The following is a 14485-nucleotide window of genomic DNA, read 5'->3' as shown; positions in this document are numbered from 1 at the left end:
AGGGGTGGCATTTTTGAAGGCGTCCCTGGTGCTAGTGTTTGGGTCTTTTTTCCAGGCTCTCTCAAGGGAGCGATAGAGTTTCTTGGAATTCTTAAGGTCATCGTTGAACCAGGGGGCGTTTTTGCTGCCTAGCTTGATTTGACGTTTTTTCAGGGGTGCTAGGTTGTCGGCGCTGTTGGTTAGCCATTGTGTGAGGTTAATGGCTGCTTGGTTAGGGTTCGACGTATAGGCAGGGGGGTTTTGAAGAAGCGATGTGGAGATCTGGTCGATGGTGATTTTGTTCCAGTTTCTTCGCAGAGTAGGTTGAGGGTGGAAGAAGCATGGGAACCTTGGTGTGGAGAATTGGGTACTTGAGGGAGCGAATGAGAGAGATGGAACAAGGTAAGGAGGAAAGGGCATGGAGAGGTAAAAACGGGGAAGTTTGAGAATGGCGAGAGGAGGATGGAGAGGTGCGAATAGGGCAGGATGCGATTGAAAAGGACAATGATGCATGGCGAATAGGAGGTGGTAAAAGGAAGAAGGATCGAGGGAGAAGGAAGTGAGCAACTGTTAGTTTTTAGGGGAAAGGAAGAGTGGGGGAGTGATGAGCAATAGACCAGTAAGATTAAAGTGTAAAGGATATGCAAAAAATATGGCAAATGAGGAAAAGGGAGAGGGTGTGAGGAGAGGAAGTAGAATGAATTTTGGGTGTGGAAACAGAATCTGAAGGGTATTAAGAGGGATGAGGTGGGAGGAGTCTTAAAGAGAGGAGAAGGAAAGGAGGAAGAGGCAGGAAAGCGAAGCATGGTTAAGTGGAGTTTGTGTGAGACTGTGCGGTTGCTGGTTATGGTAACTGTTCAAGGTAGTTGAGGTGGTAGAGTGGCTGTGGTGCTTAATAGATGCGAGATGGTTGGTGTTCCATGGTGTTGTAGTTCGGGGGAGGGGGTTTGTGAAAGAAAGTGGCAGCAAGACATTGAAGGCAGGGAGCTGGAAGAAGGTGAAATCACTGTGGGAACGAAGAGTAACGCTGCAGGAAACAAGTACCACTTCTGCTAGGATGACGGAAGAGAGGAAGGTGCAAGGGGCTACAGTCATCAAGGAGAGCAGGGGAAGGAGCTAAATTGCAGTAGTTGTGCCAAGAGCGTGTTGGAGATGAGGCGGGGGAGAAGAGGAAACACGTATAGAGTCAGATTTCCCACCTTTACGATGGAGGGGGGTCTTATGTACCCTATCAAGCGCCAATTGAAAACAAACATTAGCATAGCCAATAGTTTGGACTCTTAGAGTCGACTAAAACATTTTTTTGAAATCTTGCAGCAGTGCTACAACTAAATCAATTGCTTCCTGTATAAAACGTGACTATGAGATAAAGAATGAATGTATGGTGATGGTGTACTTTTGATATGTAAAATAGTGAGCAAAGCAAGTACTTGCTAGGAGGTAAAGTCTATGTATGTATATGGTTGTTTTTGCTCTCAAAAATTCAGGATCTGGGAAATAGGTTGTCTGATGTTGAACAAATAGTACAAAGGATTCTACCATCACCTGTAAATACTGCCCTTCCCTCTCGTCCTACCCTCTCTACTAACCTTGTGAACCCCAAGTCCATCGAACACAGGAAAGAACGAACAATTGATCCTTCTCTCAGCACACCCATCCTAAGCGGCAGTAAAGTTACTTCTAAGCCCACTCGCCCCCCTCTTAAAGCCCTTAGGCTCCCTCAAGAAAGAAGACACCGAATGAATTTACCCCCTGAAGCCGCCCCCTATGTGACTATTCTCTCCGGGGTCCCTGAACTTAGTCAGGACAAACATGAAACAAGCCAGGATCTGCTGAATAAAGCCATCTTTTGGCTCAATAACAGACCGCTGCCACCTGACCTAGATGGCGGAATCCTGAGCGTCAGGAGAGTGGGATGGCTAGGGATGTTGCCCAAAGACATTCCGGGAGACCCGATACTAATCAAATTCAAACACAGGAACATTGTCCCATTTTTAAGATTTTCCCAGCCCAAAATTGGAGATGGCCCTATTTCTATTTGGGACTTGTTTGATTTTTACCCTGGCCACAGAACATTGAACTATAACACTTGGTGAAAGGGGACTCTGTCTACCATGCGTTTTTTATTTTTCACTAGATTGGTTTTAGTTTGCTTTAAATATCCGCTCTCAACATTGTAATGAACTGTTGATTTTTATATACATGTATGTATTTCTTTTTGCTGCTTTTATGATTTAAACTCAAAAACCGAAATAAAGCTTACTTGAATTGAATTGAATTGAATCTAGCCAAAAGGCAGACGAGTGCCGTGTAGGGTCAACGACAAATGATACATAAAACAACCAACAACATTTGGTGTGACAGTAGGAATCTTCTGGGTGGAGCCATCCCAAACAGTCTATATTTTAATGAATTGTTAGCAACAGATTTTGCATAAATCTGCACTATACTCATTGTGAGAATAAAAAAAAAAATCTGTTACCCTTCATCAAAAGCACATTAGTCGTATGGATGTTTCTGTAAGCACTTGGATGTCAAGTCTCATTGGGCAATCCGTCCACAGTTTGAAGTCCACAACCACTGTACATTGCATCAAGGATCAGTTTTTTAAATGTCACCCAGCACAGTTGTTTTAAAGTGTCTGCAAAGTCATTCTCCTCCAGGGACATGATCTGCCTATCAATGTTCCGTTTTAAGGCCCAGTCAGTGCAGCTTTTGCTTAGAAGTCTGGATCAATATACCGACCAACCCAACAAAGGTGGTGTGATGCACCCAAATGTTTTGCTGCATATATATTGTATTGTATTGTAATTGCATTTATATAATCGCTTACTAGCCCCGGCGAGGCGTCAAAGCGTTTTTTCAGCGGGTAGCAAGCTACTCCGGGACCCATAGAGGATTAGTGTTGAATTAGTATAGTGAAACATGCAAGTACATTTTAAGTGGTGGATAGGTTAGTCAGTTATTTGGATTTGGAATGATAGCAGAAGGATAGAGGAGGACAAAGGTTTGTATTTATCACTTGTTGACGCACGCTATTCAGGAAGCCTATATAGGATTAGTGGTGAATTAATATGGTGAAATATGAGGTAATTTCAGTGGTGGATATTAGTCTGTTACTTGGAGTGAGAAGGATAGCGGCGGGATAAAAGGGGAAGAAAGATTTGCATTTATAAAGCACTTGTTACCCCTGATGGGTGTTGAAGTGCTTTTCTGGCGAGTAGCACGCCATCCGGAACCCATAAAGGATTAGTGTTGAAAATTAGTATAGTAAAAAATATGAAGTCATTTGACTAGTGGATATGTTATTCAGTTATTTGGGCAGTATATTAGTATAGTTGAAAATGGAATTTGAGAAGTGAACATGTTAGTCTGTTAATTTTGATTGAAAAGAATAGTGGAGGGATAAAGAGTGATTTTTTTTTTTAGGTCTTAGCAGTAAGAAGAGGCTTTTGGATGATTAAAAGGGAGTTGGAGGGGAGGAGTCAGAGGGGAGAGATTAGAAAGGTTTGTTTTAGGGGATCGGTGTAGTAAAAAGAAGTGTCAGATGATGCAAGGAGGGGTAGAGCAGGGGAGAGTCTAGAAAGGGTTATTTTGGCGATCATAGTAGTGGTATGGGGTTTAGGATAAATGAGAGTGTATGTAGAGGATATATTGATAGATGTATAGGATGAGAGATAGGGTAGGGCATTGGAAGGAGTAGTAGAAAGAAGTTTGAGATGAGTCAGAAGGTTGGGCTAGAAGATATATTGAGCGAGGTATAGGCTGAGAAATTCGCTAGTTCATTGGAAATGCTAAATTAGAAGAAAGTGATAAATATAGATCCATAAGTACATTGAAAGTACATAGATATATAAAGGAAGTAAGTATATTTAGATTAAATATATTGATAGAGGCACAGGATGAGAAATAGGGTAGTTCATTGGATATGCTTTTTCAGGAGAAAAGTAACAGCCACACAGATCCAAGTACATGGAAGGTACATAGATGCACAATGGAAGTATGTACATGTAGACCAAGGATGTTTTTTATTTATTGATTAATATAATAATTTTTTTCTCTTAACATAATTATTTTAAATTTTTTATAAAGTAATACACAAAGATAGGTACATATCTATAGTGAAAACAAATGATTATATACAGAGGGATATGCTGTAAATGTCTGTTACCGTATGGTGCTTATGTGGGGAAGAGCCAAATCTTGAATAGTTTTCTGAAGATAAGGTGGTTGTCAGTGGATCTTCTATTGGGGGGGTAAAGAGTTCCATAGTTAGGCTGCTTGAACAGAGAAGGATGTGCCACCCATGTTTTTTTTCTTGTATGGTGGGATTTGTCAATGTTATGTATTTTGTGATAGTAAGTATTATGAGGTGTTGTGCTCTGAAGATCTTGTTGTGCTGGTGTGTGATTATGTTTTACTTTTGAAGTGTAGTGAAAAGGGGTGCTGATGTATATATGTTTCATGCACTGGATTTGGTTGTGTAGTATTGTTTGTGAGAGGAGGTTGTGACGTAGAGGGGGTGGTGATGTGTTTATGAGTAGAGTGTATGTTGTGTGCAGGAGGGAATGAAGTAGAGGTGAGAGTGTTTATCTTAGATTGGTTTGTTGCAAGAGTTACAAAGTGTGGTGATGTGTAGTGTGTGTGTTGTGGGTTAGTGTTATTATGGTAGAAGGGAGAGGAGGGTGTTTGTTGGACAACTGATGGAAGGTCTGTTAGGTGTAATTACAGCAGGGAGAGTGTCTGAATGGGATGTAGTTATGTATAGTGTTGTGTTAGTGATGAGTATTGATTAGTGGTATAGGATACAGTTGTGTACTGTTTGTGGGTGATGGTGGATATATGTGGGAGTTGGGATAGTTGAGTGTGTAGATGTGGTTTGGTTGGGTGTGTAGTGCAGGCTGGTACGTTAATCTGTGCATAGTGTTGTGCGTGGTGTACATTTGTTGCGAGTGTGTTGCTCTATTTGTGGATGGTGTGGGCTGGGTATTGCAAAATGAGAAAAAGGGCAGCATTTCTGGCCCTAGTCCCGACCAGTCTCCAACAGAATCAAACAGGCAACTGCCCTTCTCCTCCTCGCCCTTAACAGGCTCAAAAAGGCAGCTGCCCTGGTCCTCTTCGCCCTTAACAGGCTCAAACAGCAACTACCATTGTCCTCTCCGCCCTTAGGCTCGACACCCGGGCTGAGATGCCCTAACCCTGGCCTTTTATAGCCATAGTAATCAGGTTACTCCTTCGGCCAATGGGAACCCTAGCCCTAACACTATCCAATCACAACACTAGCCCTAAAATCTAGAACCAATAGGAGACCAGGACCTTACAGCTAATCTTAGCCCTAGTCCAAGCACCTAATCAGTTCAAAAACCCTGATCTCTACGTCCAATAAAGTCCCTAGCCCTACTAGTAATCCCAACCCAAGTTCAAACAGCCAATGGTACAGGTAGCTCTAGTACTTACTTCCAATAGAAAGCCTAACCTACTTTCAGTCACACAACGAGTACAATGACCATTCACACCAGAAGCCCTAAATAGCTACTCCCAATTAAAGGTCTAGGTCTAGCCCTAGTCCCACCCTACTCCCACCAACCAATAACATAAGAAGCCCTAGTCCCTACTTCCAATAGAAATCCTAACCCTAGTCCCAACCCTACAATGATTGAATCACAGACCCAGTAACCAATCAGAACCCTCAAATACCCAACCAATGAGGACATCAACCCTAACCCAATAGAAACACCAGATACAACTACCAGTGTACACATGTGCCAACCCCTAGCAGACCATATAAGGTCCCAGCGACCTCAGACCAGGCTTGCTGGCCAGGGAGTTGGAAGCTGCTTCTCCTGTTCAGAATCTCCTAGGAGACAGACAGGCTCAATCCACACTTTGGACTTCTGCAGGTAAAGGTTTCAATAACTCGAAATCTAACAATACTGTTTGAATAAAACTTTACTCCCCCTGCTGACCAAAAAACGAAGTGCACAGGCCCCAGTAAATACAGTTTAAACAGCTCACAGAAGCACCCTCTGATGTAGAATATCCCTGTTGCTGGGGAGGAGGCAGGGGGGGGATGGGTTGTGAACCAAAATTGTGCACTGTTTTAACATAAAGGTCTTCGCACAGAGCATAGGAGAAATTTGGAGGGAAAACAGATTTGTCATCAAGGGACAAACTACAGAGGTTGGACTGCAAATCCCACAATTCAACACGTTAAATGCAAGCAATCATGGGCAGGCAAGACCACAAGTTTAAAACACAAAACAGGTGATAAAATATGCAATCACAGGCAGGTCGAAGAGGATATTTTTTTTACTTCCACTGATAGTACTGTGTCTTTAAGTGAGGAAACCAATAAAGTGGATTGTGTCAGAGCCACTTCCAAGTTACCAAGCTAAATTCACTGGTATCAACTACGCACTCTAGCAGGGCACACTGTCTCCATCTTAGCTCAGTCACTTGTATACATGTCTTTGATCCTTACAGAACCCTGTGTGTCTTTGCTGGTATCTTGTGGGTGTGCTCACTACTAAAGTAGAGTATTTCCTCTTTCAATGGAAATGTTATACGTTTGACTCTGACAGTCAAAGGACGCTTTGATTCATTCTGCACCAGGTCTGATTTATCATGAAACATCAGTTCCAATAGTTGCATTACGTCGGGTGTTGCCTGGACATACTGATGGAAACCCCCTCCTCAACAAGGCTTCAGAGTGTGGCTAGGTATGTGCATCAGTCTGAGCCACTGTGGTGCCACTACCCAAAGATCTTTTCTGAACCAATCATTGTGTCTGGCAATCATAATCTGATCCATAGCGTTCTAGAAGTTAGGTTATTGCTTAGATTTTGGATGCACTAGAACGTGGAAAAACGCATCCTTCAGGTCTGCTGCCATTATTTAATACTGCTGTTCTATGATGCACTTAACCTGAAAGAGAAGCAACTTCAGACTGCAAATTCTGTCTTTGTCGATATAAAGACGCATAGGAAAGGCCAAAAGGTCTGACCTGGGAAAAAGCACAATGCATTGTATTTTAAAGAATATACAATAGAAGTTCAAAGATTAAAAGCAAAAGTAAAAATGATGCAGTCTAAAAGTAGCAGGCATATGCTTTCATAGGGAAAAAATAACTAGAGCAGTGCTTCGCACACCAGCCCCGACACTGAAGTGCACTATTTTTTTAGAACAATGTTCACATGTGATCAGGAAAAACTGCTTATGTCCAATACAGCCATTGTCTGAAGTAGGGTGACCCATTGCCCCAGTGCCAAGGTGGCAGGAAGCAAAATATGAATTATATTCCTCTGCATCCATTTTTGTATTCAACGGACTAAAAATGCTCCTCTATATAGAGGGTCTTTGAGACAGTCCTCTTCCTCCATAGGTGTAGACAACGATCATTCATCTCTTGCTTCTGCCTACCAGGACAATATAGACAAATTATTATTTACACTAGGCATCAATCAATTAAAGCACCTCTTGGAAGACCGAAAACGAAGGAGAATAAACCCAGTGCCTTTGTCGACCTTAGAGGACTGGCTCAGAATAACTGTGGGCAGTAGGGCCCGTCCGCTACTTCGACCAAGTGAAAAGACAGCCCGAGATCATGCAAAGGGAAAGCCACCTCTCCTCCCTCCTGTCATTAACAACTGAGTAAGGGAATTTAACCAAAGATTTCAATATCTTAATGGCAATCAATATCTAAGCACTGGTCTGCATATTTAAGTCAAAGGGAATCTATATTTCTTAGAATGTAGGTAGCCAACAGTGGCAGATGTTTCATTTGAGGATTCCTTTTGTCGAACAGAGAGCAGATGAGTTTGGAATTGGCAACATCAAGCAAATGGCAACCCATACCCTTTAGAGACATGCATGTCAATTAGGCTTCATAGTGGATAGGAGCTGCTAGTATCAGAGGCGGCTCGTCCGCTGTGGAGCGTCGCCCCCCCCCCCCTCCTACTCCCCAGCCTCCCCACCAATAGCAGGAAAGAAAAAATAAAACACTTGTTTAATTTCTCCTTTCCTGTCGTCTTTGGGGTGAGGCCTGTGGGTGGCCCCACTGAGGGGGAGGGGTAGTGCACTCCCTTCACTGCACATGACTGTTTGGCCGGCTGTCTCAGGCTGGCCAAACCCTCATAAGCAGTGAATCTCTCTCCAACCCCAGCTGCATTGCTTTGCTTGGGGTCGGAGAGAGCAGGCACAGACTCCCAGTCTGTCCTGGAGCACTAATCGAGAGCACTCAGGCCAATCTTGAAGCTGCTCTCATGTGAGAGCAGCTTCAGGATTGGCCCCAGGGCAGGCTGGGAGTATGTGCTGGAAAAGAGGAAGGAACAGAGGAGCACACGCGGGGCATGGCTGGCTAATGGTAAGATTTTTTTAAAATCTTATATTTATATTACCCATTGCCTTTGCTACCCCTATGTCGCCCAACCCCCACCCCCTCCCCCGCCCCTCATAGCAAACACTGGCCGCTACTGGCTAGTACTATCTGCATTTTGGTTTCACCTAGCACTGACCATTCTACACTGGTCTTCGGGTCTTGGGGACATGAAGACTGCAGGACTAACATAGTAAACGTGGCACTTGGAGACTACTTGCGCTTCAGTAGTTTGCACTCCTTGCCCTTGAGCAGCAACTATGGGATTATGGATGGGACAAGCGGTCCATACCAACAGCTTCATTGGTTAAAACATGAGGGATGTCACTTTCAATACTGTTGGCATTCTGTCGAATCGATCCATGATTAGACCAAAAGAGGATGGGACACCATGGCATTTCCTTGAAGAGCAGAGTTTCAAGATGGATAGATGGTGGTGCGATTAAACCCTGCAGCTGTAGTTCTAGTTTTAATGCGTCACAGCTGTTAGTACTCTCCAAGCATTGATTAACTCTCCCCTTTTACCATTTCTATTCAGTGCTTAATCAGCCGACCACGTTACACAGACAGGATTGTGGATTAAAACCTCAGTCATTATTCCGTCACTCATTGGGAGCACAAACCACACGTTGCACAAGGACCACGCTGCCTATTTCTCATGAGGCACTGGTACTGCTCCTCCCCCCTCCCATCTGTAAGAGGAGTATATTTTATGTACCTCTCTTCAAAATAAAGACAGTACCTTCATAACAGTAAAACCAGTCAAGATAATAAAAGTAAAATATGCCTATTACCACATTTTTGTGCATTCAAAACAAGCAATCTGGCGTTTTTGAAAACACTACCAATTGAAGGTCATCACATCAGAACACAGTTGCACCCAGGATGTTCATCAAACTAGCACCCTTCAGCAAGCCGACAGATCACTTTACTCTGTAACTGGGCAAGAAGTTGGTAAGAAGCCCTACTTTGCTCAAATTATTTGATCTATGCAGACCACAACCCAAATGCTACACTAAACGGCGTCACGCACGATGCTGAGAAGTCATATCGAACCTACGCGACCAACATCAGCTCTTGGGAATTGTCAGACAGCAGATGACAGACGAATGAAGGTTAGAATGATTTGGCTCCAGTAAGCCACTGGGAAATTGGATTAATAGAACTGCAGATGTTACAAGTTCTCCGTCACATTCGGGAATCCTGCTGCAGTGGAGCTCTCAAAAGGTTGACAGAACTGCAAGCAGCATATCATAACACGCTTCGCCTTAGCTAAAAGCTACATAATGGGCAGATTTCAGGGTATGTGAAAAGCACATAGATTTTTATTTTTTTTTCCTTCGAAGACTGAATTTTTTTCTCCCCAAATTCCGAAATTGCCTCTTTGGCCCACCTGCACCTCAGCAAACTATGCCAGGCAATACACCTTCATTCTTACCGTCATAATTCAGCGAGTTACATTCGTCGGCTTCACTCATGTCAGGAATTAAGATGTTCAATGACATCGCTGCAGTGTTGGTGTGGCACAGCTTAGTATAGCAAGTCGAAAGTGTATTCCATATTGTAATCATTTAGACCTTTTCATCTCTTTGGGTAGTGACAAAAATCTCGGAAGGGATCCTAATCTGAAACAAACTTCATATTTTTCAGGGAAACCCTCATTCTGTGGATCTTCCTCATTCAGGTTATGAGATGTACACATTATTTTGTAGAATTGGTATGGTTTTCTTGACATCACTATTTTGTCACTTCAATCCTGCCCTTGACAATTTACCGACTTTAGAAAATCCCTTCATTCTTTTTGCACCTTCACCCACTAAAAATCTGAACAGAAACCCTTTATTTACATTCCCATCACGACCACTAGTTCAGAGAAAACTATCATTTCCCAGCGTTTATCCTCAAATGGGGTTAAACTGAAAGAGAACCAGGTCTCTACCGTGGTTTTCGTTCCCAGCGCAATTAAGATGCTGCTGTCTACATACAAAATGGAAAATACAAATTGGAAAATACATTTTGCTGTGTTTGCAGCCATGTGGTTTGATTTTAAATCATATATAGCATTTGGCAAGTGTATTGCCTTCCTCTGACCTGTATTGTATTGCAATTGCCTTTATATAGCGCTTACTACCCCTGGTGAGGCGTCAAAGCGCTTTTTCGGAACTGTGTTGAGCGAATGTTTTTTTCATGCTAATGTGTTCTGTTCAAGGTTGTAACTATTATAATGGTTGTTACTATTGTGAGCCTGTTGATAACCAGCTACATGGAATAGCTGATCTGCGTTGTATGTGCGCTCCGTGTGCTCCCTAATATGTTCTGTGGGATGTTGTCCGGTTATCAAACCGAATGTTCTTTTGCGCGCACAATGACTTTGAATTAGAATTCAAATATGCAGAACTCTCCATTCCCTGCTACAATTTTGGGACGTGTGCATAGCTGTATGTGTACTGTTTATTATCTTGTGAACGCATCGATGCCCAACTATATGGAATAGCACAGCTGGGATGATGGATTTACAGAACTCTCTGATGTTCTGAAGTGTGTTGTTGTCAACATGATGGTATCCACATATATGGTGTATCCTCATTGTGGTGAATTTGTGCTAGGTTATGTTTCCCGTTCAAAATATAATATATAGTGAGGGCTGTTGGTGGCGTTGTAAGAAAATAAACTAAATTGCACCAAGTCGGGTCTGCCTCGTCTTCTTATGCGAATCCGGTTGGAGTTTGTGGTTGGAGCGAGCGCTTTTGGAAAAAAATTTTTTTATATATATATATATATATATATATATATATATATATATATATATATATATATATATATATATATATATATATATATATATATATATATATATATATCAAAAAGGTTGCGCTTTGTGGAAAAGGCCTCGCTGATGGGTTAAAAGTCCTCAGGTACAGCGCGGTAGGCAGCAGAGAGGGTAGTGCACATAACCCCTGCTTAACCCAGGGCGGGGGGTCAAGAAGTTCCTTTTGGAAGGCATTCAGCGCAAAAAAAAGCTGAAGAGGCAGCCTGCCTTTTAGGTTGACTATAATGAATAGGTGCGGTGTGCCGACTGGAGAACAGTATGGCATGGTGGACCTTCCAATTGAAGGGGAAATCAGGCCTTGCAGTGGCGTTATGGTGACGTCTTTAAGAGGAGGTCTAGGGTTTTGCCTTTGTAGCGAGTGGATTTAATCATTTGCTGCTTGACGTCTAGAACCTGGAGTTGTAGGTCGAGGAAGTCTTTCATTGCCTGGGGGGGGGGTCCAGTTTTTTCAGTTACGTTCTTATTGGATTTGGGGGTCTGTAAATCAAAGCTTTGGTAAATGTTTTGTATATTATTTCAGGTATTTTGTGAACAGCGATGTCACCAAATTATGGAGTAGAGAGCCAGGTCTTAATGCAGCATTCTAAGGTAATTTGATGCATTGTCAAGCTTTCGAAGTTTGAACAACAGTCTGACAAAGGCAAGCTGTAATTTTTGCGCGCATACTATGTTTCCATTGGGCATGTCCAGGTTAGCCGAAAGGCCATAATTACGCCTTGATTGAATATAAGCATTGGCTAAACTTACTGTTTGAGAAGAAAAGCAATGGAAAAATCATGTGCAGCGTTTTAAGATGGAAAAGGCATGACTTAATGACTGAAGCAACTTGGGAGTCAAGATAAAGTTGAGAATCAAAGATAGTTGTAATTTCCTGTGACTTTCACAGATTTTGGGCCTCTGCCTTAGAAAGCTGGCCTTTATCCACTGTTCCTTCCTTATATTTATCAGAGATTGCAAAGAATTAAATAGTTTTTCACCATCCATTGTGGGGCTTTGGGATGTACACACACATGTGGTCAGGTAACCTAAATATAAATTAGTATAATCTGCATAGAAGTACGTTCTTAGATTGAAGTTGTGTAGCAGACACGCCGAAGGACGTAGATACAGACTGAACAATTAAGGGGGAGTTTCAGAATAGTGAGGGGACATCCCACCGTGTGGGTATGTGTATAGAGCAATAGACTCAACTGAATCACCTGTTCCCTTCATGCCAGAAAAAAACAGGACAGGACTAATCCCCCCCATGGCTAATCATATTAAACTAAGAAGAACTAGAACATTGGAATGTTGAGCACTCCATTGAAGACAATGGAGTGCTCCGGGCTTCTAATGGCCGGTTCACAGCTGTTGCTGTGAACAAAGGCCCCGCCGAGTCAGAGGGTATTTCAATTCTCTCGGGTTCCATGAGGCCTTCGTTTTACAAATTAGGACATTCTGCCCACTAGGGGCAAAATGTTCTAATAGCCTTAGAGCCCTCCATAGCAGGCTCTATTGGCCATTAAATGCCTGCCCTCTTAATGCTTGAGCTATGGCGGGCTCCAAAGATAAATGAATTCAGCAGTTGATAGTATTGAAGACCTTGAAGCGAGGTCTAATAATATGAAGACTCCTTTATCAGTCACTACCACTTCGGTCTGTTCTCCTGCCTCGTCAGACCTCAGTTTGCATAAAGTGTTTGTTTTCCACAAAAGATTAATTGAAGGGTATCCTTCAATAGTAGCAATATAATGCAATAAAGAGAATGGATACGTAACTTGTAGCTCAAGTTGTTCTAGGAAAAGATTTTTTGGTATAGGGCACACAAGAGCATGTTTAAAAGTCTCAAGATAGATTCCAGTGCTGAGATGTGTTTATCATCATCTCCAAACGATTGTGCAAAACTCTTCCTCTGAGTGGAGTAAATCGAGTAGAGTAAATTGACCTTAGTTCATTTAATTGTATACAGTGGATATTACCTTATTGGAAACTTCCTCTGTGGATCAAGAGAGTCAAAATACGACATGGGCACACTGTCTTGGGTTTTAGTTTGAGACTTGACATCAGCTCAACATGATGTTTTTCTGCGCAAATCTGACACCAAGTAGAGAAAATAATAGTGCTATAACGTGGCCAGTGTCAACTGCACCATAACGCTATTCTTTTTCTTCAATTTCAGCCATGTTGCACAGCAGGGCTATCCCAGTTGTGCAAACATTGACAAAGACAAGCGGCATAGGCAAAACCTACTGGTTTTGCCAATGCTTGTTGCAAACTGCCTTCATCAACATGCCCAGATTCAAAAGGAGCCTGCTGAAAGTAATTAGTACAGCTCAATCGCCCCTTATCAGAGACATTGCCGGTCAAAGAATTCTCATGTGGCGAACTCCGGGTTTCAGGAGGCCAATAAATTTTACAAGCCAGAATGTGTGTAACCCATGGGCTCATTCTCATGTAGCACAAGCCGCTTTCCCCAACATTAAATTTAACACTTGCCAACACCATCAGCCTGGAGTTCAATAAACGTAGCTGCTCTCCCCCAGCGCTCACACATGCCAGTGGGTGAAACCTGATCATTCACGTTCAAGGGAGGGATTATTAAACCTGCGAATTTTAAAATTATTAAAAACTCGGTTTAAAAAAAGGATATCATTTACAGTAAGCTAACATGGCATCTCATACACTTGGTTTTCTAGTGGTGTATTTGTTGGCCCGCTATATGTTTATTTACATTATAACTAAATTGCCGATCCTTAGAAAGGCTCTGAAGAAACAGTTTGTACTTTTTGCAAAAAGATATCCAAGTTCATTGGGAACACACTTCACGAGTGTAAATTCTACAGTTACCTTGACAATGACATGATTATTTCATGCATTACCTCAACAATCGGTCTTACTGAGGTCAGCTGACTTATGAATCCAAATTATGAGCCAATAAAAACGGTACTGTGCTGCTCTACTCAAAATATTTTTTTCCTGAAAACGAATACTTGAATTCATAAAAATGCATAACTCCTTGCACCTGCAAAGCAAGTAAAAACGATGGAATACCAATCTCTGTAATGCTCCAAGGGTGCTCATATGGCCCAGTTTATCTGGCTCCATATTTAAGAATACAAGAAATCTGTTGAAGAAACACTTTCTTTTAAATGATATAGCCACTCTCATAATAGGATTACCATGCTGAGGGACAAGTTTACTTAGAGGAGGGTCAGTCTGAATTCACCTATAATGACTCCAACACATTCTTTTCGGTTTATATATAACATTTAACAAATACCTTTACAAAGAATCAATGCATGTTAAATGTACATTTTTATACC

The 14485-nt window shown here is 42.2% G+C and overlaps 1 protein-coding gene across 1 annotated transcript in view; it reads right to left on the bottom strand.

Annotated features, from left to right (window-relative positions):
- Positions 1–14485, bottom strand: part of CNN3 (calponin 3) — a 159939-nt gene that overhangs the window by 48190 nt on the left and 97264 nt on the right. The gene's annotated exons all lie outside the window — the stretch shown is intronic.

The sequence above is a fragment of the Lissotriton vulgaris genome, chromosome 1_1 (assembly GCF_964263255.1).
Source record: "Lissotriton vulgaris chromosome 1_1, aLisVul1.2, whole genome shotgun sequence".
Classification (NCBI taxonomy): Eukaryota; Metazoa; Chordata; class Amphibia; order Caudata; family Salamandridae; genus Lissotriton; species Lissotriton vulgaris.
This window is presented reverse-complemented; position numbering and strand designations above follow the sequence as displayed.